This window comes from Mesoplodon mirus (genome assembly GCF_964341445.2).
Source record: "Mesoplodon mirus genome assembly, chromosome: 6".
Classification (NCBI taxonomy): domain Eukaryota; kingdom Metazoa; phylum Chordata; class Mammalia; order Artiodactyla; family Ziphiidae; genus Mesoplodon; species Mesoplodon mirus.
This window is the reverse complement of record NC_138982.1, coordinates 97684970-97708161: the sequence shown is the minus strand read 5'-3', so window position 1 is coordinate 97708161 and position 23192 is coordinate 97684970.

Below are 23192 nucleotides of genomic sequence, written 5' to 3'. Positions count from 1 at the left end.
GATATTGGCCTGTAGTTTTCTTTCTTTCTGATATCATTGTCTGGTTTTGGTATCAGGGTGATGGTGGCATTGTAGAATGGGTTTGGGAGTGCTCCTCCTTCTGCTATATTTTGGAAGAGTTTGAGAAGGATAGGTGTTAGCTCTTCTCTAAATGTTTGATAGAATTCCCCTGTGAAGCCATCTGGCCTGAGCTTTTGTTTGTTGGAAGATTTTTAATCACAGTCTCAACTTCAGTGTTTGTGACTGGTGTTTATATTTTCTGTTTCTTCCTGGTTCAGTGTCAGAAGTTTGTGCTTTTCTAAGAATCTGTCCATTTCTTCCAGGTTGTCCATTTTATTGGCATAGAGTTGCTTGTAATAATCTCTCATGATCCTTTGTATTTATGCAATGTCAGTTTTTACTTCTCCTTTTTCATTTCTAATTTTATTGATTTGAGTCGCCTTCCTTTTTTTCTTGACAAGTCTGGCTAATGATTTAGCAATTTCGTTTATATTCTCAAAGAACCAGCTTTTAATTTGATTGATCTTTGCTATCGTTTCCTTCATTTCTTTTTCATTTATTTCTGATCTGATCTTTATGATTTCTTTCCTTCTGCTAACTTTGGAGGTTTTTTTTTGTTCTTTCTCTAAGTGATTTAGGTGTAAGGTTAGGTTGGTTTTTTTTTTTTTTTTGCGGTACATAGGCCTCTCACTGTTGTGGCCTCTCCCGTTGCGGAGCACAGGCTCCGGACGCGCAGGCTCAGTGGCCACGGTTCACGGGCCCGGCTGCTCCGCGGCATGCGGGATCCTCCCAGACCGGGGCACGAACCCACGTCCCCTGCATCGGCAGGCAGACGGTCAACCACCGCGCCACCAGGGAAGCCCAGTTAGGTTGTTTATTTGAGATGTTTCTTGTTTCTTGAGGTAGGATTGTATTGCTCTAAACTTCCCTCTTAGAACTGCTTTTGCTTCATCCCATCGGTTTTGGGTCATCATGTTTTCATTGTCATTTGTTTCTAGGTATTCTTAAACTTCCTTTTTGATTTCTTCAGTGATCTCTTGGTTATTTAGTAGTGTATTGTTTAGCTCCATGTTTTATTTTTTATATATTTTCCCTGTAATTGATATCTAGTCTCATAGCGTTGTGGTTGGAAAAGATACTTGATACGATTTCAATTTTCTTAAATTTACCTAGGCTTTATTTGTGACCCAAGATACGATCTAACCCGGAGAATATTCCATGAGCACTTGAGAAGAAAGTGTATTCTGTTGTTTTTGGATGGACTGTCCTATAAATATCAATTAAGTCCATCTTGTGTAATGTATCATTTAAAGGTTGTGTTTCCTTATTTTCATTTTGGATGATCTGTCCATTGGTGAAATTGAGGTGTTACAGTCCCCTACTATGATTGTGTTACTGTCGATTTACCCTTTTATGGCTGTTAGCATTTGCCTGATATATTCAGTTGCTCCTATGTTGGCTGCATAAGTATTTACAATTGTTATATCTTCTTCTTGGATCCTTCCCTTGGTCATTATGTAGTGTCCTTCTTTGTCTCTTGTAATCGTTTTTATTTTAAAGTCTATTTTGTCTGATTTGAGAATTGCTACTCCAGCTTTCTTTTGACATTCCATTTGCATGGAATATCTTTTTCCATCCTCTCACTTTCAGTCTGTATGTGTCTCTTGTAGACAGCATATATATGGGTCTTGTTTTTGTATTCATTCAGCCAGTCTATGTCTTTTCGTTGGAGCATTTAATCCATTTACATTTAAGGTAGTTTTTTATATGTATGTTCCTATTACCATTTTCTTATTTGTTTTGGGTTTGTTATTTTAGATCTTTCCCTTCTATTGTGTTTCCTGCCTAGAGAAGTTCCTTTACCATTTGTTGTAAATCTGGTTGGTGATGCTGAATTCTCTTAGCCTTTGCTGTCTGTAAGATTTTTAATTTCTCCATCGAATCTGAATGAGATCCTTGCTGGGTAGAGTAATCTTGATTGTAGATTTTTCTGTTTCATCACTTTAAATATGTCCCGCCCCTCTGTTCTGGCTTGCAGTGTTTCTGCTGAAAGATCAGATGTTAACCTTATGGGGATTCCCTTGTATGTTTTTTGTTGTTTTTCCCTTGCTGCTTTTAATATTTTTTCTTTGTATTTAATTTTTGATAGTTTGATTAATATGTGTCTTGGCATGTTTGTCATTGGATTTATCCTTTGTGGGACTCTCTGTGCTTCCTATAGTTGATTGACTATTTCCTTTCCCATGTTAGGGAAGTTTTCAACTCTAATCTCTTCAAATATTTTCTCAGTCCCTTTCTTTTTCTCTTCTTCTGGGACTCCTATAATTCAAATGTTGGTGTGTTTAATGTTGTCCCAGAGGTCTTTGCGACTGTCCTCAGTTCTTTTCATTCTTTTTTCTGTATTCTGCTCTGTGGTAGTTATTTCCACTACTTTATCTTTCAGATCGCTTATCCGTTCTTCTGTTTCAGTTATTCTGCTATTCATTCCTTCTAGAGAATTTTTAATTTCATTTATTGTGTTGTTCATCATTGTTTGTTTGCTCTTTAGTTCTTCTAGGTCCTTGTTAAACGTTTCTTGTATTTTCTCCATTCTGTTTTCAAGATTTTCGATCATCTTTACTATCATTATTCTGAATTGTTTCTCAGGTAGACTGCCTATTTCCTCTTCATTTTTTTTGCTCTGGTGGGTTATTACCTTGCTCCTTCAACTGCTGTGTTTCTCTGTTTTCTCATTTTGCTTAATTTACTGTTTTTGGGGTCTCCATTTCGGAGCCTGCATGTTTGTAGTTCCCATTGTTTTTGGTGTCTGCCCCCAGTGGCTAAAGTTTGTTCAGTGGGTTGTGTAGGCTTCCTGGTGGAGAGACTGGTGCCTATGTTCTTGTGAATGAGGCTGGATCTTGTCTTTCTGGTGGGCAGGACCCCATCCGGTGGTGTGTTTTGGGGTGTCTGTGACCTTATTATGATTTTAGGCAGCCTCTCTGCTAATGGGTGGTGTTGTTTTCCTGTCTTGCTAGTTGTTTTTTATAGGTTGTCTAGCAGTGTATCCTGCTGGTCGTTGACTGGAGCTGGGTCTTAGCATTGAGATGGAGATCTCTGGGATAGCTTTTGCTGTTTGATATTACATGGAGCTGGGAAGTCTCTGTTGGAATCAATGTCATGAACTCGGCTCTCCCACCTCAGAAGCTCAGGCCTGATACCTGGCTGGAGCACCAGGACTTTGTCAGCCACATGGCTCAGAAGAATAGGGAGGAAAAAAATAATTAAATAATCTATAGTTATTGAAAAATATATATATTATTAAAAATAAAAAATTAAATGTCATAAAAAAAGGAAAGAAAGAAGAGAGCAACCAAGCTAATAAACAGATCTACGAATGATAACAAGTGCTAAAAAGTATTATAAAACAAACAAACAAAACACCGACAGACAGAATCCTAGGATAAATGGTAAAATCAGAGCTATACAGACAAAATCACACAAAGGTGCATACACATACACACTCACAAAAAGAGAAAAAGGAAAAAAATATATATATATAAAAAAGGAAGAGAGCAACCAAATCAATAAACAAATCTACCAGTGATAATAAACTCTAAATACTAAACTAAGATACACCTAAAACCAGAAACAAATTAGATGCAGAGAGCAAACCCAAAACTACAGTGCTACCAAAGTCCACCGCCTCATTTTTGGGATGATTTGTTGTCTATTCAGGTATTCCAGAGATGCAGGGTACATTAAGTTGATTGTGGAGATTTAATCTGCTGCTCCTGATGCTGCCTGGAGAAATTTCCCTTTCTCTTCTTTGTTCACACAGCTCCTGGGGTTTCTCTTTGGATTTGGCCCCAGCTCTGCATGTAGGTCACTTGAAGGAGTCTGTTCCCTGCCCAGACAGGACGGGGTTAAAGTAGCAGCTGATTAGGGGGCTGTGGCTCACTCAGGCCGGTGGGAGAGAGGGGTATGGAATGCTGGGTGAGCCTGTGGTGGCAGAGGCTTGCGTGAAGTTGCAACAGCCTGAGACGCACCATGTGTTCTCCCGGGGAAGTTGTCCCTGGATCACGGGACCCTGGCAGTGGTGGGTTGCACTGGCTCCCAGGAGGGGAGGTGTGGATAGTGACCTGTGCTTGCACACAGGCTTCTTGGTGGCAGCAGCAGCAGCCTTAGCATTTCATGCCCATCTCTGGTGTCCGGGCTAATAGCCGTGGCTTGTGCCTGTCTCCAAATCCCCTCTCCTCGTATACCTGAAACAATGGTCTCCTGCCTCTCAAGCAGTTCCAGACTCTTTCCTGGAGTCCCTCCTGGCTAGCTGTGGAGCACTAGCCCCCTTCAGACTGTGTTCACTCAGCCAACCCCAGTCCTCTCCCTGGCCAAAGCCCGAGCCTCAGCTCCCAGCCCCTACCCACCCTGGCAGGTGAGAAGACAAGCCCCTCAGGCTGGTGAGTGCTGGTCGGCACCGATCCTCTGTGCAGGAATCTCTCCGCTTTGCCCTCTGCACTGCTATTGCTGCTCTCTCCTCCATGGCTCCAAAGCTTCCCCCCACCACCCCCTGTCTCTGCCAGTGAAGGGGCTTCCTAGTGTGTGGAAACTTGTCCTCCTTCACAGCTTCCTCCCAGAGGTGCAGGTCCCATTCCTATTCTTTAGTCTCTGTTTTTTCTTTTTTCTTTTGCCCTACCTAGGTATGTGGGGAGTTTCTTGCCTTTTGGGATGTCTGAGGTATTCTGCGAGTGTTCAGTAGGTGTTCTATAGGAGTTATTCCACATGTAGATGTAGTTCTGATGTATTTGTGGGGAGGAAGGTGATATCCACGTCTTACTCCTCCACCATCTTGAAGGTCTCCTCTTTCTGCATCTATTGAGATGATCATATGGTTTTTATTCTTCAATTTGTTGATGTGGTGTGTCACACTGATTGAGTTGTGGATATTGAAAAATACTTGCATCCCTGGGATAAATCCTACTTGATCATGGTGTGTAATTGTTTTGATCTATTGTTGGATTCTGTTTGCTAGGATTTTGTTCAGGATTTTGGGGTCCATGTTCATCAGTGATATTGGCCTGTAATTTTCTTTTATTGTGGTATCTTTGTCTGGTTTTGGTATCAGGGTGATAATGGCCTCATAGAATGAGTTTTGGAGTATTCCTTCCTCTGAAAATTTTTGGAATAGTTTCAGATGGATAGGTGTTAACTCTTCTCTAAATGTTTGATAGAATTCACCTGTGAAGCCATCTTGTCTAGGTTTGTTGGTGTTTTTAAATTTTAAATTAATTAATTAATTTTGCTGACGTGGATCTTAGTTGCAGCACACAGGATCTTTTAGTTGCAGCATGTGGGATCTTTAGTTGTGCCATGCTAACTCTTATGTGAAGCATGTAGGATCTAGTTCCCTGACCAGGGATCGAACCCAAGCCCCCTGCACTGGGAGCATGGAGCCTTAGCTACTGGACCACCAGGGAAGTCCCTGTTGGGGTTTTTTTTAAATCACACTTTCAACTTCAGTACTTGTGATTGGTTTGTTCCTATTTTCTATTTCTTCCTGGCTCAGTCTTGGTAGATTGTACCTTTCTAAGAATTTGTCCTTTTCTTCCCGGTTGTCTGTTTTATTGGCATGTAGTTGCTTGTAGTAATCTCTTATGACTGTTTGTATTTCTCTGTTGTCTGTTATAACTGTGGTGTCTGTTGAGCCCTCTCCCTTTTTTTCTTGATGAGTCTGGCTAAAGGTTTATCAATTTTGTTTATCTTTTCAAAGAACCAGCTGGAAAAATCTGAACTCTTTGTCTAGGTCTTTCCTTGGGCAAAGAGAATGCTTGATTTGGTCTAGCAGCCAAATAGAGGATTGTGGTGAGGAGAAGGAACTAGGGCTGGGTGCCAAGCTGAGCTGGCTAGTTTGAAGTGGGTAGACACTATTACATTTGAACAAACAATGTATTATTTGTAACTTAATCTGTTTTTACATTTTGAATTTTATTTTCTTTTCTCATGGTTTCTCAGTAAAAATTCCTTTGCAAAAGTCCAGACTTATTGAGTCTTTTCATAAAAGTGTGAAGCTAAGAGCACACTCTAGGAGCTCTGGAGACAAACTGCTAAGACTGTTAGCCCTGCACTTACTTTCTGTGTGTCTTTGAGCAAGTGTCTTTACTTTCCTAAGCTTCCCTGTTCTTGTTTTAAAGTGCATTGTGAGGGTTCAATGAGATAATGTCAATAAAGCTCTTTACATAGTATTTGAGTTCAATAATGTTAGCTGTGTGTTTATTAATATTATCAAAGTGAAGAGGTAAGATGGCTCAGGGAGGGTTTCCTCTCTCCTAGCTTTAAGGGAGATATCTTCATATTTGAGAGAGAATAAGAGATAAGTTCTGTTTTGGGTATGTTGAGTTTAACAAGTCAGTGGGAAATCTGGTTTGAATTATAGCTAAGGGTCTAGAGTTCAGGAGAGGGACAAAGCAGAAGATTTGAATTTCTGTGTATCAACATGCAGAGATGGTCAGTCAAAGAGAATGCCCAAGAAGAGTATTTAAGATGAGAGGAGCAGCAAATTTTCCAGGATATCTGTCTTCCATATTCAAGGATTATCAGAAGAAAATGTCCATGAAGGGGATCAGAGGGAGCAGCCCGAGATAAATGGAAAACCAGGATAGAAGAATGTTGGGGAAGTCAGAGGAGGCATTTTTGATTATGGAAGGAGTGGTCAAGGAAGATAAGTCAAGTGAGACAGGACTGGAGATGGCCATTAAATCTAGCAATTATTATATCGCTGGTTTCCCTGGTCAGGGCAGGCAATGGATCAGTGATGGCGAAACTAAACTGCTGTTGGTTGAAAAATAAAAGGGCATGTTCATATATTAAAGGAAAATCAGATTACAAAATCATGTGCCTAGTATGACCCATGTGTATTAAAAAAATGAAAAGAGATTTAAGAAATTTTTACATTGGTGATGGTCTTTAAAACATAATAATTTCTTATGTAATACCAGTTGTTGATTTTTTATAAAGAATGGAACTCCAAGCTTCCCCCTATCATTTTTTTCTCATTCTATTTATTTATTTGTTTTTATTCTTTTCCATTATAGTTTATTACAAGATATTGAATATAGTTCCCTGTAGTATACAGTAGGATGTTGTTGTTTATCTATTTTATACATAATAGCTTGCATCTGCCAATCCCAAACTCCTAATTTCTCTCCTCCCCCCTCCCCTGCTATCCCCTGTGATAACCGTAAGTTTTTTTTCCATGTCTGTGAGTTTATTTCTGTTTTGTAAGTAAGTTCATTTATATCACTTTTTTAGATTCCACATGTAAGTGATATCATATATTTGTTTTTCTCCGTCTGACTTACTTCACTTAGTATGATAATCTGTAGGTCCATCCATGTTGCTGCATTATTTCATTCTTTTTTATGACTGAGTAGTAGTCCATTGTGTGTGTATATATACATACACAACATCCATCTTTCCATAGTGGCTGCACCAATTTACATTCCCACCAACAGTGTAGAAGGGCCCCCTTTTCTCCACACCCTCTCCGGCATTTATTTGCAGACTTTTTAATGATGGACATTCTGACTGATGTGAGGTGATACATCAATGTAATTTTGATTTGTATTTCTCTAAAGATTAGCAAAGTTGAACATCTTTTCATGTGCTTATTGGCCATCTGTATTTGACTATTATTTTTGATTCTGTGCTGCTTCTGCCAGCTTCTGACTTTCCGACCTTGGTCCCAGTTTCCAATCTGCATTAAACTGCAGGGCTGAACTCTGTTTCCTGTGCCTGATTTTCGGTGCTCTCCAAAGACTGAGCAATTACACAGCCCTGGTGCTTCCTGCTGCAGGCTGGTTTGTAACATACTCCATCTCTACCCATCCAGCTTGACCTCTGGGACACAAGTCCCGGCAGAAGTATGTGCTCATGCCAGCTGCTTGAGGGGCTGGGGCAAGGGTACTGTATTTAGGAGTTATGTGATGGAGACATAGATGTTTCTAAGGAAGCTTGACTAACTAGCCTATTGAAGCCCCAGCAAAATTGGAGTCTGCTATGGTTACTATAGGAAACATGTGCCCGCAAAATCACTTCCTACTTTTTCATGCTGAGTCATGTCCTGCTTTCATTTTCTCAAGTCAGATAACAGCTATTGTCAATGACAGAAAAACATTTTATTACGAATTAGAGAGTTTTACATACTTGAAGACAAGTTTTATTTTTAAGCCCAGTTATGAGAGAAGAAGCAAGCCATAAATTTGGGGGACTAAATCTTTCCACTCACCTGAAGGCTTCACAGCACCCCTACTAGTCTGTGTGACTTTGGACAAATTCCAAACCTTTCTTTGCTTAGTTTCCTTATTTGTGAAAGAGAATTATTATGCCAACCTTACCATTTGTTGTGAGCAATTCATGTGATAATGGTGCACAGGGCTAGCAGAGCTGATTTCTTTTTTTGTAAGCTTTCTCCAAATCTACTTCATTTTACTCCCAGAGTATACCTCGTCTTTTTCCAGATTGAGAAGATCCATCCCAGGAAAGGGAAACATTCTTAGAACATACGGCTATTTGGTTGAATTCTAGTCTCCATCTCAAAATGTTCCTTTACTCCCAGCCTTTCTCCTCTCCATAATTTTGAGCTTAGTCTGCCACCTTCTCTCAGAACTTGATTCTGTGGAGTGTGATGTTTTTGAAATATTAACCAATGTGGTTGTTGTTTTTCCCTCAGCTGGGTACTTTTCCATCTTTGTCTCTTCCTTGCATCCATAAAAATAACAAGCCCACATTCACTGTCTCAGGAGAGGGAGAAAGCTTTGAGATTTTTTTTCCTCTTAGGGATTAGGTGAAGAGAGAGACCTAGACAGAGGTGGCTTGAAGAGTAAGGAATGTAACTTCTCATCGTTTGCCTCCCTCACCGCTAAGGATTTCTTGTGCTGTCAGAATAGAGATGGTTGAGGAAAGGCAGGAAAGACTGGGGCATTTCTGAGGAAAGTCCTGTGTCCTGTGTCTTGCTCCGGGTCAAGTCTGGGGCTTTGGCAACAGCTCCGGAAAGCTTGTGTGATCTGAGAGCAGAAAGGGCCTCTAACTCACTTCCTTTTAGAGCTCTGGGTAGGTAGTGAGGCATTAGAGAACATGGCTCCCTGGTCCCATTCTAGCCAGATGGGACTTGGGAAGCCTTGTAGAGTGTCTCACACTATTGTGAATTGTGGTGAGGGTAGTAGGAGGTGATGCCTTTGTATTCAAGAATGGGCAGAAGGAGTTTCTAAAGGGATGATGCAGGTAGAAACCCCAGCAGATGGACCAGCCACCAAGGATGAGATGTGATAACGGACCAGTCAGCAGACACCAGTGTGAGGAGATGCCGTTGAGGTTCAAATGCAAGTGCTCCTTCAATTCCCCATCCCTACTACAGACACACACAGACACATAGACACACACACACCAGCATCACATGTATACATCAACCATGTACACATACATGCATACCTAGCACTAGGTAAGATTCTAGAATTTAGGTGAAAACAAAACTCAGGGAAAATTAGATTATATTTCCACTACCCCAATGAACTGGGGAACCAAGAATGAGATTGGATTCTAAAAAAAAATAAATTTGTATTTCTTACACATCAGGATTTGTAGCCTAAGATACATAGATACCACAGTTTATTAGCTATCCTTTCTATTTATTGCTCTTTTATTTTTTTATTGAGATATAATTGACATATAATATTATATCAGTTTTAGGTGTACAACATAATAATTTGATATTTGTATATATTGCAAAATGATAACCACAATAAGCTAACATCTGTCATCATACATAGTTACAAAATTTTTTAAATTCTTTTTTTCTTTTTTTTTAAATTGAGGTATAGTTGACTTATAATAATGTACTACATTAGTTTTAGATGTACAACATAGTGATTCAAAATTTTTATAGATTATACTCCATTTTTAGTTATTAGAAAATATTGGTTGTATTCTCTGTACTGTACAATATATACTTGTAGCTTATTTACTTTGTACACAGTAGTTCATACCTCTTAATCCTCTACCCCTACCTTGCCCCTTGCCACCCATCTTCTCCCTACTGGTAACCACTAGTTTGTTCTTTATATCTGTGAGTCTGTTTCTGTTTTGTTATATTCACTGATTTGTTCTGTTTTTTTCTATTCCACATATAAGTGATAACATAGTGTATTTGTCTTTCTCTGTGACTTTCTTTCTCCCTTTATTTCTCTTTCTTTCTTTCTTTCTTTCATTCTTCCTTTCTTCCTTTCTTTCTCTTCCTTTCCCTCCCCTTCCCTCCCCTTCCCTCCTCTTCCCTCTTTCCTTTTTCCTTCTCCTTCTCCTTTCCTTTCCTTTCCCTTCCTTTCCTTTCCATTTTTCATTTTTCATTATCCATCTCTGTTACTTTCCATAGCCTCTTTCCCCTTGGCTTATGTACATGCTCAGGCCTTTTCCAACATTGATGCCAACAAATAGTAAAACCCAGGACCCACACCTCACTAGTACTGTCTGTTTGGAGCCTACCAGGCTCCAAATAATCTCATTTTAAAAAAAAATTCCTGTTTGTGTCAGTTGCTATAGAAAGCACCAGACTCCCAGTTCCCCTTTTATCTACCACACTTAAATTCCCATATAATTTTTCCAATTCCCAATATTGTCCCATGTCCAATTCTTCCCCAAATCCTGAACTCCCATTGGACCTTTTGGAACTCATGGGACGTTATAGCAAATTTTTTAAGGCATCAGCTGTTTGAATCCTTGTGCCCATATGTTTTCAGGTCCGTGTCCTACTCCTCCTGTGCTCTGTATTACAGAGGGCAGAGCTCCTCAAAAGCTCCCTTGTTAACTGGCTGCCATCAAGGTTCAGCCAATAGAAAGCATTGATGGGACATTAAAGTGTGACAGGAAAGGAGAGGCCAGGGCACCCTTTCCATCCTCTCCCCTTCAGGCTCCAGCAGTAGCTACAGCTTCTCTTTGGCTCTGACTCCTTCTGGATGACTTTCTTCTGTGGTTCCAGTTCCCACTTATTCCAGTTCCTGCTGGGTGGTCCAGCTCCTGGGCTCTGGTACCATTGCCTCCTCCTCTGGGCTCCCCAGCCAAATCAGTGATGGGGCTCTTGAGAATCTTTACCTGGGGACAATTCATTGTTGAAGTCTAAGGCTCTTCCTACCCAAACCCCCCTTTTCTGTTCTTTCTGCATTGCATTTTGAAGCCTCTCCCATTGTCTTTAGCTTTCTCTCCCATTATTATTCCCCATAAATCTCATGCACATTTACTTCCATCTTGATGTCTGCTTCTTGGCAGATCAGAATTAGTCTTGAACATGTGAATACTGTCTCTCCATCCTCCCTCTTAGCCAAAGACTTTGTTTCTTGCATCAATAATAAAACTGAAGCTATCAGAATAGAATTTCCACGAAGTCCCACCATTTTATTTTTATTTTATTTTTCAATTGATGTACAGTTGATATACAATATTATGTTAGTTTCAGATGTACAACATAATGATTTAATATTTTTATAGGTTATACTCTAAAGTTATTACAAAACAATTTTCATTTCTCTGATGGTTAGAGATATTGAGCATTTTTTCATAGGCCTGTTGGCCATTTGTATATCTTCTTTGAAAAAATGTCTATTCAGGTCTTCTGCCCATTTTTAAATTGGGTTCTTTGTTTTTTGATATTGAGTTGTATGAGTTGTTTATATATTTTGGTTATTAGCCCCTTATTTGTCCTATCATTTGCAAATATTTTCTCCCATTCAGTAGGTTGTCTTTTCATTTTGTCAATGGTTTTCTTTTGCTGTGCAAAACTTTTATATTTAATTAGGTTCTATTTGGTTATTTTGCATTTATTTCTTTTTCCTTAGAAGATAGATTCAAAAAAATATTGCTACAATTTATGTCAAAGTGTTTTCTGCCTATGTCTTAAAAAAGAGCCACAATTAAAAGGAAAACTGGCCTCATTTATGTACAAATCAAGGGTACTACTTTTCACAGGAAATTCATGTCCAGTCAGGGATTTAAAGACATGTTTCAAGGTTGCTCCATTCCCAGAACGAGGTGGGATAGACTTCCCTGGGCAGTGGGGAATGTCCAGGGACCATCTGCTTAGTTCTTTTGACCTTAAAAAAAAAAAAAAGAGTTATTTACCAGCAAAACAAATTTATGCAGTAAAGCAATTCAGGACAAGCAAATTATGGTCAACATAGGCAAGTCCAAAGAATAGAGGAGAGGGGCTTGCTTTTATAGAGGAAAAGAGGAAGTTGGGAGGAATTGTTTCAAGTAAGCCGAAGTGGTAACTGCTTCTCAATGGCTGAGCTGTTGGTGGGGAAGGAGAAATTCTTCCTTTGGAGCCCTTCCTTCTCAGGGGTCTGGGTTGTTAGTGAATGCCCCTCCTTTATTACTCTATTTTAAATGTTTCCTTTATTTATTTTCATAACTCCCAGTTTCTAGGAGGCTCTCTTCAAAACCTTTCAAGACAGATGAATTTCAAAAAGCAATTAATTTTCAGGATTAATTCAGTTCTGGGCATTCCATTGCTGTTGTTCAGCACAGAATTTCATCTCCATCTTGCCAAAAGAATTTGTGAGGAAAAATGCAGTGATTTAGATCAGATGGCTCAGTGACAGGAGTTATTCTGGCCACACGAAGTATCTTTAGACCCTGATTCTGAGCCAGTAAGGCATACCACTTTTCTGAGATCTTTTTGTGGCTTCTTGTTGCACTGCCTGCAACCTCCATCTCCAAATCCCTACCCCAGGCCAATGTCTCAGTTAACTGCTAAAGATAATGTTAGACATTTCCTGCTCTACACTCATGCTGTATCTTTAATGTCTCTTTGGCTTTATTGTCTTTTTTCCCCATCCTTATTTTAAAGAAAAACCTCATGTAAATATTCTTCAACTATAATCTTATCTGCAACATTTTACTGTCTTTAATAGGATCCTAGAAGAACTCACTAATCCAATCTCAACATCCACGAACATTTTCTCATTGTGGGTCTTCTATTTCTTCACTCCTCTTTCCCCCATTTTATCTCTTCTCACCTGTTTTTACCTCCTTTGCACTTTGTTTAAAGACATCTTCTCTTTATTTTCAATGTTCTCTCTTGATTTGGGCCTCCTTTTCTCTTGAGTGCCTTAGACTCATAGTATGTTGGAAGCAGCAGGTCCTTAGAGAACATCTGCTTCATGGCTCTCATTTTTAAGATGCTGAAGGCCAGGCAGGTAACAAGATTTGCCCAAAGTCCACAGCAAGACAGAGGCAGGAATGAGCCCCATCCTCTGACTCCCAGGTCAGTGCCCCTCCACAGTGGGCTCTCATCTGTTTCTCTAAGGCAGAGCTTACAACTGCCAGCTCAGGAGCCACATTTAACCCATGGGCAACTTTTGTTTGACTTGCATATAAGTAAAAAAAAGTATTTGTTATTACAGTAAGTCCCCTACTTACGAATGAGTTCCATTCTGAGAGTACGTTTGTAAGTCCAATTTGTTTCATAAGTCCAACAAAGTTAGCCTAGGTACCCAACTAACACAATCAGCTATATAGTACTATACTGTAATAGGTTTATAATACTTTTCACACAAATAATACATAAAAAACTAACAAACACAAAAAATAAAGAAATTATTTTTACTTTTGTTTCCATTGTTACCGCTTGGTGCTTCTTAGCAGTACCAGCTATATCACCACTGCTTTTACGCTTGCTTCTGCACATTCTGAGCTTGAAATAAAGATACTGTACTCTATACAGTACTTTATACAGTACTGTACACAAAGTCACAACCATTTGTAGAGGATGCATCCACATGACAGTGTACGCCAGACACGTGAACTAACTTACATGACTGGACATGTGAACGCATGTTTGCTTCTTTGAAAGTTCGTGACTTGAAGGTTCATATGTAGGGGACTTACCGTATTTAAAAATGGAGGACTTTAGAAAAGATCTGGAGGTAGACAGACCATGATTCCTGGAACTGAGAGCCCCAGTTCAAATCCCAGTTAGACTTCTTACTAAGTGGGTGTGGAAGAGTTAGAGGACCTTGGGGAATGAATGGCAATGTATGTAAAGTGCTTACAACAGTGCCTGGTACTTGGTAAGTGCTGTATGTGTCTGTTATCATCTACTTCTTATTATTTTGGTCATGCTGTTGTGATACCCACTCAGAACCAAGAAGCTTAGCCCATTTGTATTCCCTTCCTGTCCTCTGTGTGCAGCTTCCTCACTCACCTGTGTATATACCCTCTTTCCCCCAAGCACCAAATCCCTGACTCTGAGTTCTCCATCAGAACTTTTAAGAACAGTGAAATTTTGCAAATTCATTCTTATCTGGAAGGACATGTCTGGAATTTTTTAAAGTATGGAATAATAATAATAATATTAAAGAAGAAGAAATGCAGTTGTGTTATTTCAGATATGTAGAATAATGCTGTGGTCAGGGCTTGCTGAGCAGGGCTATCAGTGCTAGAGTCATGTGTTTCAGACTGCAGGGGTAGACTCATTAGTGGAAAGTTGAGGAAGGTGTGACTAGAATTTTAAAGAATGGGATAAAATAGATGTGTTCCATTTTGTTCTATATGACCAGGGCAAAAATTGTTTTGTGAAATCCTTTTCAATTGCATATTCATGTGTGTATTGGGATAGGATGAAAAATGCATTTCTTACTGTGAGTCCTCATCTAAAAGTTAGAAAGCCACTGTGCTAGAGAATCTTGTATCTTAATAATTAGGTAGGAATAATTCTTAATTGACACTACTAATTGAGTTAATAGAATGCTTCTCCTAAATTCTTCTCTTTTGAGAAGGCTCTTCTTTATATTATTTATTTGCTTCACAAACCACTTTGTCAAAGGTTCAGGGAAAATTCCATTACCAGAGGATTGCATAAGAGACTTGTCATCCAGGAGATCTGCCGAGGTAGTCTAATCATAACATATTCTCAGAAATAATAATAACTTTGTATAATAAATCTTTTTTTTCTGGTTCTAGTCCATGTACAGAGGAAAGTTTGAGACTATGCACAGCTTATATTTTTAGTATAGTGGAGAGGATTTAGCTGTTAATAATTCTTTATTCTTCCATCTGGTGTAAGTTCCTCATGCCATTTCAATCAGTGCTCACGAAGGCCAATATTCTGGCTACCTAGCAACAAATACCTTAAACATATTCTATAAGCTGAACTTACATGACATCCTCTGTTCCTCCTATGGCTCTAAGGCTTGATTTCACTTTTATAAACAGAGGGAAGGAGGTCCTGAAGAACTGTTTAAGGTCGAACATGAGGTTACTTTAAACTTCCACCCTCCAACTTGAATTCCTGGGGGCACCCTATCTGATAAAACGAAGTAGCCAACTATCCCCCCAAATGTATACTTATTTCATAGGAATGTACTACCATACTGATACATTATATACACTATAAAACACATAAAGAATAGAAGTAAAAAGGGATAAGATGAAATAAATCATATTTTAAATAATTTTTAAATGATAAAATAATTATCTTGCCAATAATAATACTTTATTGTGTTGAATATCTTTGTTATTTTGAAACAATTTGATATTGAGAATCAAAGTTCTAGTTTCAGTGTAGTTCATTTCAGTACTTGGTTTTAGTGGCATAATGTTACAGGTGAAAAAGATACCTCACATTGATATACAGACTCCAGTGAAGAAGTTTGTCATTAGCTTTTATTGTGTTATGTGATACTCACTTTTTAATCTCAACACATCAATTATGCTAAAGTTTCATTGAAATTCAGTTTGTAATATCACTCTTCCCTTATTACAATCGGTTAGTATTTTAAAATTCATCAAAATGAATTCAGTACCTACAGAAATACTTCATTTGGAGGATTTTTATCTGGGTTAAATAATTCTGTTCCTGTATTTTAAAGTGTGCAGATATGAAAGTTGTTATAGGTGATACACATCATTTATAGCAACACAAACCCATAATGATGAAAATATTTCATAGTATTTACTTTCAGAATCTTTTTTCTGTAATTTATTTTGAAAAGCAGGCTACTGTCTTACTTGAAGAGACAGGTTTTGTTTACTTATTCCTTTAAAAAATTATCTGCAAAGGTGCTTTCTACAGATAGACACATTTCATTAAGTAAAGATCAGCAAATTTGGATATCTTGTCTTTGTAAAAGAAAAAATGGGTATCTCGTCAGTAAGTCTGATACCTTTTTAGTACTTTGCTATGAAATAACCAGGGAATTTCAAGAACTACAAAAGACTTTCATCATTATTTTCCATTTCATTACAAAGTATTGTTGAGACCTTGTTTTTGTAAAATCAGTAGATTCAATGACATTCTGTAGTACTTTGTACACTTCTGTTTCATATTCTTTGCTGTAGTTGAGTGTCTTTTAATGATAGAGTACATAAATTTCATCTGATTTGCTCTCTCCATAACTTACTCCAATAACTTAAATTATTATTTTTTGTTACATTCAAAGCTTCCATTCCATCAAGAGTTTGCTTAAACTATTTTCATTCATATATCAGAGAAGTAATTTACTAAGTAGAATAAGTCTTTGCATACACTCTTCCTTTAGTTGTTCACAAGAAAATTAGTGCTTCATATGTGGCATTATTGGAAAAAATCCAGAATATACCATAAGTATAGATGTGAAAAACAGATATACTTTCATTCAATTGTATAGTAAATCTCCAATAATGGGTAATACTTATTTCTTCAAACGTGCAATAAGTTTGTATTTTCCAGTAGTATTTTCTGACAAAAGAATATATTTTAATTTGTAGCCATATTATTTCTCATGTATTTTGTCAGCTGCTTTTACTGTAGGGAGGACAATCTTTACTAATGGTATATGGTTTTTATTTTGTGCTTAAATAGGAAATTTAATATGTATTATATATTTAGTGAAATATTATAAAGGTCTGGGTTAAATATTGCATGATGTTTTGAACCACTACTAAAAAAGCTGTTGACATTTGTCATGTTCTGCATGATTAGTGTGTGTCTTAGTAATTATGATGGCTTTCAGACAATCATTAACTAATGTTTCAAGGTACAACATCTACTTATGGCAAGGCTGATCTTTAAAGATGGTGGATATAAATGTGTATTTCACAGAATCTTCTTGATAATTTGAAATATTTGGGGGCAAATTCTTATAAAATTGAATTGCTTTTACCTCTTAATAAAGCAGACAACTTACTTGGAATAAAAGTATAAAGTCTGACATTGTCTCATTGCCTTACATTATTTGAGGCAAACCATTTTAAATTTTTTCTATAACTTTATTAAGGAAATTTGAAAATAATAAAAAAAATGGAAGAGTATAATGAACCTGATGTACCTATTACCCAGTTTTAGTAATTATCACTGCATGGTATATCTTATTTCATTGCTAATTTCCTACTCACCTCACCTCAGATTACTTTAAATTGATTCTCAGATAGCATATCGTTTTACCGGTATATATTTCAGTATATGCCTCCGGAACTGACTACAATACTAAATACATTAAAAATTAATGGTACTTTAAAATATTCTTAAATATTTAGTGTTCAAATTTCTCCTATTGTTTTCAATTTTGTTTTACTTTTGAGGATAAAAGCAATGTGTTGAGGATACATTTTGGGGGTAGAATCTATAGTACTTTGGTTGAAAGTGGGAGAAAAGAGAGAGGAAGAGTTTGAAGATAAAAATTTTTTGGGTGAGTGGGTGTGCTGTACATTGACATGAGGAGAAATGCAGAGGTGGTGAGAGTGAGAAAATGAAGACTTCAATTTAAGACATGTAGAAATATCAAGATGGAAATAGCAAGTTGACATTTGGATGAATAAACCTAGAACTCAAAATGGGGGTATGGCTGAGAGACATAAATTTGGGAATAGATGTACTACAGATAATATTTAAAACTATGAGATTCAGGGAGAGAGACCTTCAAGATGGTGGAGGAGTAAGATGTGGAGATCACCTTCCTCCCCACAAATACATCAGAAATATATCTACATGTGGAACAATTCCTACAGAACACCTACTGAATGCTGGCAGAAGACCTCAGACTTCCCAAAAGGCAAGCACTCCCCATGTACATGGCCATGTGGCTGACAGGGTCTTGGTGCTCTGGCCGGGTGTCAGGCCTATGCCTCTGAGGTGGGAGAGCCGAGGGCATGAAATTGGTCCAACAGAGACTCCCAGCTGCATGTAATATCAAAGGGTGAAAGATCTCCTAGAGATCTCCATCTCAATGCTAAGACCCAGCTCTGCTCAATGATTAGCAAGTGAAAAGTCTGGACACCCTATGCCAAACAACTACCAAGACAGGAACACAACCCCACCCATTAGCAGAGAGGCTGCCTAAAATCATAATAAGGTCACAGACACCCCAAAACACACCACCAGATGGGGTCCTGCCCACCAGAAAGACAAGATCCAGCCTCATCCACAAGAACACAGGTACCAGTCCCCTCCACCAGGAAGCTTACACAACCCACTGAACAAACCATAGCCACTGGGGGCAGACACGAAAAACAAAGGGAACTACAAACATGCAGGCTGTGAAAAGGAGACCCCAAACATAGTAAGGTAAGCAAAATGTGAAGACAGAGAAACACACAGAAGAGAAAGGAGCAAGGTAAAAACCCACCAGACAAAAAAATGAAGAGGATCTAGGCAGTCTACCTGAAAAAGAATTCAGAATAATGATAGTAAAGATAATCCAAAATCTTGGAAATAGAATGGAGAAAATACAAGAAATGTTTAACAAGGACCTAGAAGAACCAAAGAGCAAACAAACAATGATGAACACCACAATAAATGAAATTAAAACTTCTCTAGAAGGAAGGAATAGCAGAATAACTGAGGCAGAAGAACTGATAAGTGACCTGGAAGATAAAATAGTGGAAATAACTAATGCAGAACAGAATAAACAAAACAGAATGAAAAGAATTGAGGACAGTCTCAGAGACTTCTGGGGCAATATTAAACGCACCAACATTCGAATTATATGGGTCCCAGAAGAAGAGAAAAAGAAAGGGACTGAGAAAATATTTGAAGAGTTTATAGTTAAAAACTTCCCAAATATGGGAAAGGAAATAGTCAATCAAGTCCAGGAAGTACAGAGAGTCCCATACAGGATAAATCCAAGGAGAAATATGCCAAGACACATATTAATCAAAATACCAAAAATTAAATACAAAGAAAAAATATTAAAAGCATCAAGGGAAAAGCAACAAATAACATACAAGGGAATCCCCATAAAGTTAACAGCTGATCTTTCAGCAGAAACTCTGCAAGCTAGAAGGGAGTGGCAGGACATACTTAATGTGATGAAAGGGAAAAACGTACAATCAAGATTACTCTACCGAGCAAGGATCGCATTCAGATTTGACGGAGAAATTAAAATCTTTACAGACAAGCAAAAGCTAAGAGAATTCAGCACCACCAAACCAGCTTTACAACCAATGCCAAAAGAACTTCTCTAGATAGGAACAACAAGAGAAGGAAAAGACCTACAATAACAAACCCAAAACAATTAAGAAAATGGTAATAGGAACATACAAATTGATAATTACTTTAAATGTAAATGGATTAAATGCTCCAACCAAAAGACATAGACTGGCTGAATGGATACAAAAACCACACCTGTATGTATGCTGTCTACAAGAGATGCACTTCAGACCTAGGGACACATACAGACTGAAAGTGAGAGGATGGAAAAAGATATTCCATGCAAATGGAAATCAAAAGAAAGCTGGAGTAGAAATACTCATATCAGACAATATAGACTTGAAAACAAGGAATGTTACAAGAGACAAGGAAGGACACTACATAATGATCAAGGGTTCAATCCAAGAAGAAGATATAACAATTGTAAATATTTATGCACCCAACATAGGAGCACCACAATACATAAGGCAAATGCTAACAGCCATAGAAGGGGAAATTGACAGTAACACAATCATAGTAGGGGACTTTAACACCCCACTTTCACCAATGGACAGATCACCAAAATGAAAATAAATAAACACAAGCTTAAATGATACATTAAACAAGATGGACTTAATTGATATTTATAGCACATCCCGTCCACAGACAACAGAATACACTTTCTTCTCAAGTGCTCATGGAACATTCTCAAGGATAGATCATATCTTGGTTTACAAATCAAAATTGGTAAAGTCAAGAAAATTGAAACCGTATCAAGTACCTTTTCTGACCACAATGCTATGAGACTAGATATCAATTACAGGAAAAAAATCTCTAAAAGATACAAACACGTGGAGAATAAACAATACACTACTTAATAACCAAGAGATCAATGAAGAAATCAAAGAGGAAATCAAAAACCACCTAGAAACAAATGACAGTGAAAACATGACAACCCAAAACCTATGGGATGCAGCAAAAGCAGTTCTAAGAGGGAAGTTTAGAGCAATGTAATCCTACCTCAAGAAACAAGAAATATCTCAAATAAGCAACCTAAACTTACACCTAAAGTAATTAGAGAAAGAAGAACAAAAAATCTGCAGTTAGCAGAAGGAAAGAAATCATAAAGCTCATATCAGAAATAAATGAAAAATAAATGATGGAAACAGTAGCAAAGATCAATAAAACTAAAAGTTGGTTCTTTGAGAAGATAAACAAAGTTGATAAACCACTAGCCAGACTCATCAAGGAAAAAAGGGTGAAGGCTCAAATCAATAGAATTAGAAATGAAAAAGGAGAAGTAACAATTGACACTGCAGAAATACAAATGATCATGAGAGATTACTACAAGCAACTCTATCCCAATAAAATGGACAACATGGAAGAAATGGACACTTTCTTAGAAAAGGACAACCTTCCAAGCCTGAACCAGGAAGAAATAGAAAATATAAATAGACCAATCACAAGCACTGAAATTGAGACTGTGATTAAAAACCTTCTAAGAAAAAAAGCCCAGGACCAGATGGCTTCACAGGCGAATTCTATCAAACATTTAGAGAAGAGCTAACACCTGTCCTTCTCAAACTCTTCCAAAATATAGCAGAGGGAGGAACACTCCCAAACTCATTCTACGAGGCCACCATCACCCTAATACCAAAACCAGACAAAGATGTCACAAAGAAAGAAAACTACAGGCCAGTAGCACTGATGAACATAGATGCAAAAATCCTCAACAAAATACTAGCAAACAGAATCCAAAAACACATTAAAGGATCATACACCATGATCAAGTGGAGTTTATCCCAGGAATGCAAGGATTCTTCAATATATGTAAATCAATTAATGTGATAAACCATACTAACAAATTGAAGGAGAAAAACCATATGATCATCTCAATAGATGCAGAAAAAGCTTTCAACAAAATTAAACACCAATTTATGATAAAAATCCTCCAGAAAGTAGGCATAGAGGGAACTTACCTCAACATAATAAAGGCCATATATGACAAACCCACAGCCAACCTCATTCTCAGTGGTGAAAAACTAAAACCATTTCCACTAACATCAGGAACAAGACATGTTGTCCACTCTCACCACTCTTATTCAACATAGTTTTGGAAGTTTTAGCCACAGCAATCAGAAAAGAAAAAGAAATAAAAGGAATCCAAATCAGAAAAGAAGTAAAACTGTCACTGTTTGCAGATGACATGATAGTATACATAGAGAATCCTAGAGATGCTACCAGAAAACTACTAGAGCTAATCAATGAATTTGGTAAAGTTGCAGGATACAAAATTAACACACAGAAATCTCTTACATTCCTATACACTAATGAAAAATCTGAAAGAGAAATTAAGGAAACATTCCCATTTACAACTGCAACAAAAAGAATAAAATACCTAGGAATAAACCTACCTAAGGAGACAAAAGACCTGTATGCAGAAAACTATAAGACACTGATGAAAGAAATTAAAAATGATACAAATAGATGGAGAGATATACCATGTTCTTGGATTGGAAGAACCGATATTGTGAAAATGACTCTACTACCCAAAGCAATCTACAAATTCAGTGCAATCCCTATCAAACTACCAATAGAATTTTTCACAGAAATAGAACAAAACATTTCACAATTTGTATGGAAACACAGAAGACCCCGAATAACCAAAGCAATCTTGAGAAAGAAAAACACAGCTGGAGGAATCAGTCTCCCAGACTTCAGACTGTACTACAAAGCTACAGTCATGAAGACAGTATGGTACCAGGACAAAAGCAGAAATATAGATCAATGGAACAGGATAGAAAGTCCAGAGGTAAACCCACACATATATGGTCACCTTATTTTTGATAAACGCAAGAATATACAATGGAGAAAAGACAGCCTCTTCAATAAGTGGTGCTGGGAAAACTAGACAGCTACATGTAAAAGAATGAAATTAGAACACTCCCTAACACCGTAGACAAAAATAAACTCAAAATGGATTAAAGACCTAAATGTAAGGCCAGACAGTATAAAACTCTTAGAGGAAAACATAGACAGAACACTCTATGATATAAATCAGAGCAAGATCCTTTTTGACCCACCTCCTAGAGTGATGCAAATAAAACCAAAAATAAACAAATGGGAACTAATGTAACTTAAAAGCTTTTGCACAGCAAAGGAAACCATAAACAAGACCAAAAGACAACCCTCAGAATGGGAGAAAATATTTTCAAATGAAGTGACTGACAAAGGATTAATCTCCAAAATTTACAAGCAGCTCATGCAGCTCAATATCAAAAAAACAAACAACCCAATCCAAAAATGGGCAGAAGACCTAAATAGACATTTCTCCAAAGAAGGTATACAGATGGCCAACAAACACATGAAAGGATGCTCAATATCACTAATCATTAGAGAAATGCAATTCAAAACTACAATGAGGTATCACCTCACACCAGTCAGAATAGCCATCATCAAAAAATCTACGAACAATAAATGCTGGAGAGGGTGTGGAGAAAAGGGAACATTCTTGCACTGTTGTTGGGAATGTAAATTGATACAGCCACTATGGAGAACAGTATGGGGGTTCCTTAAAACACTAAAAATAGAACTACCATATGACCCTGCAATCCCACTACTGGGCATATACCCTGAGATAACCATAATTTAAAAAGAGTCATGCACCCCAGTGTTCACTGCAGCACTATTTACAATAGCCAGGACATGGAAGCAACCTAAGTGTCCATCGATAGATGAATGGATAAAGAAGATGTGGCACATATATACAATGGAATATTACTGAGCCCTA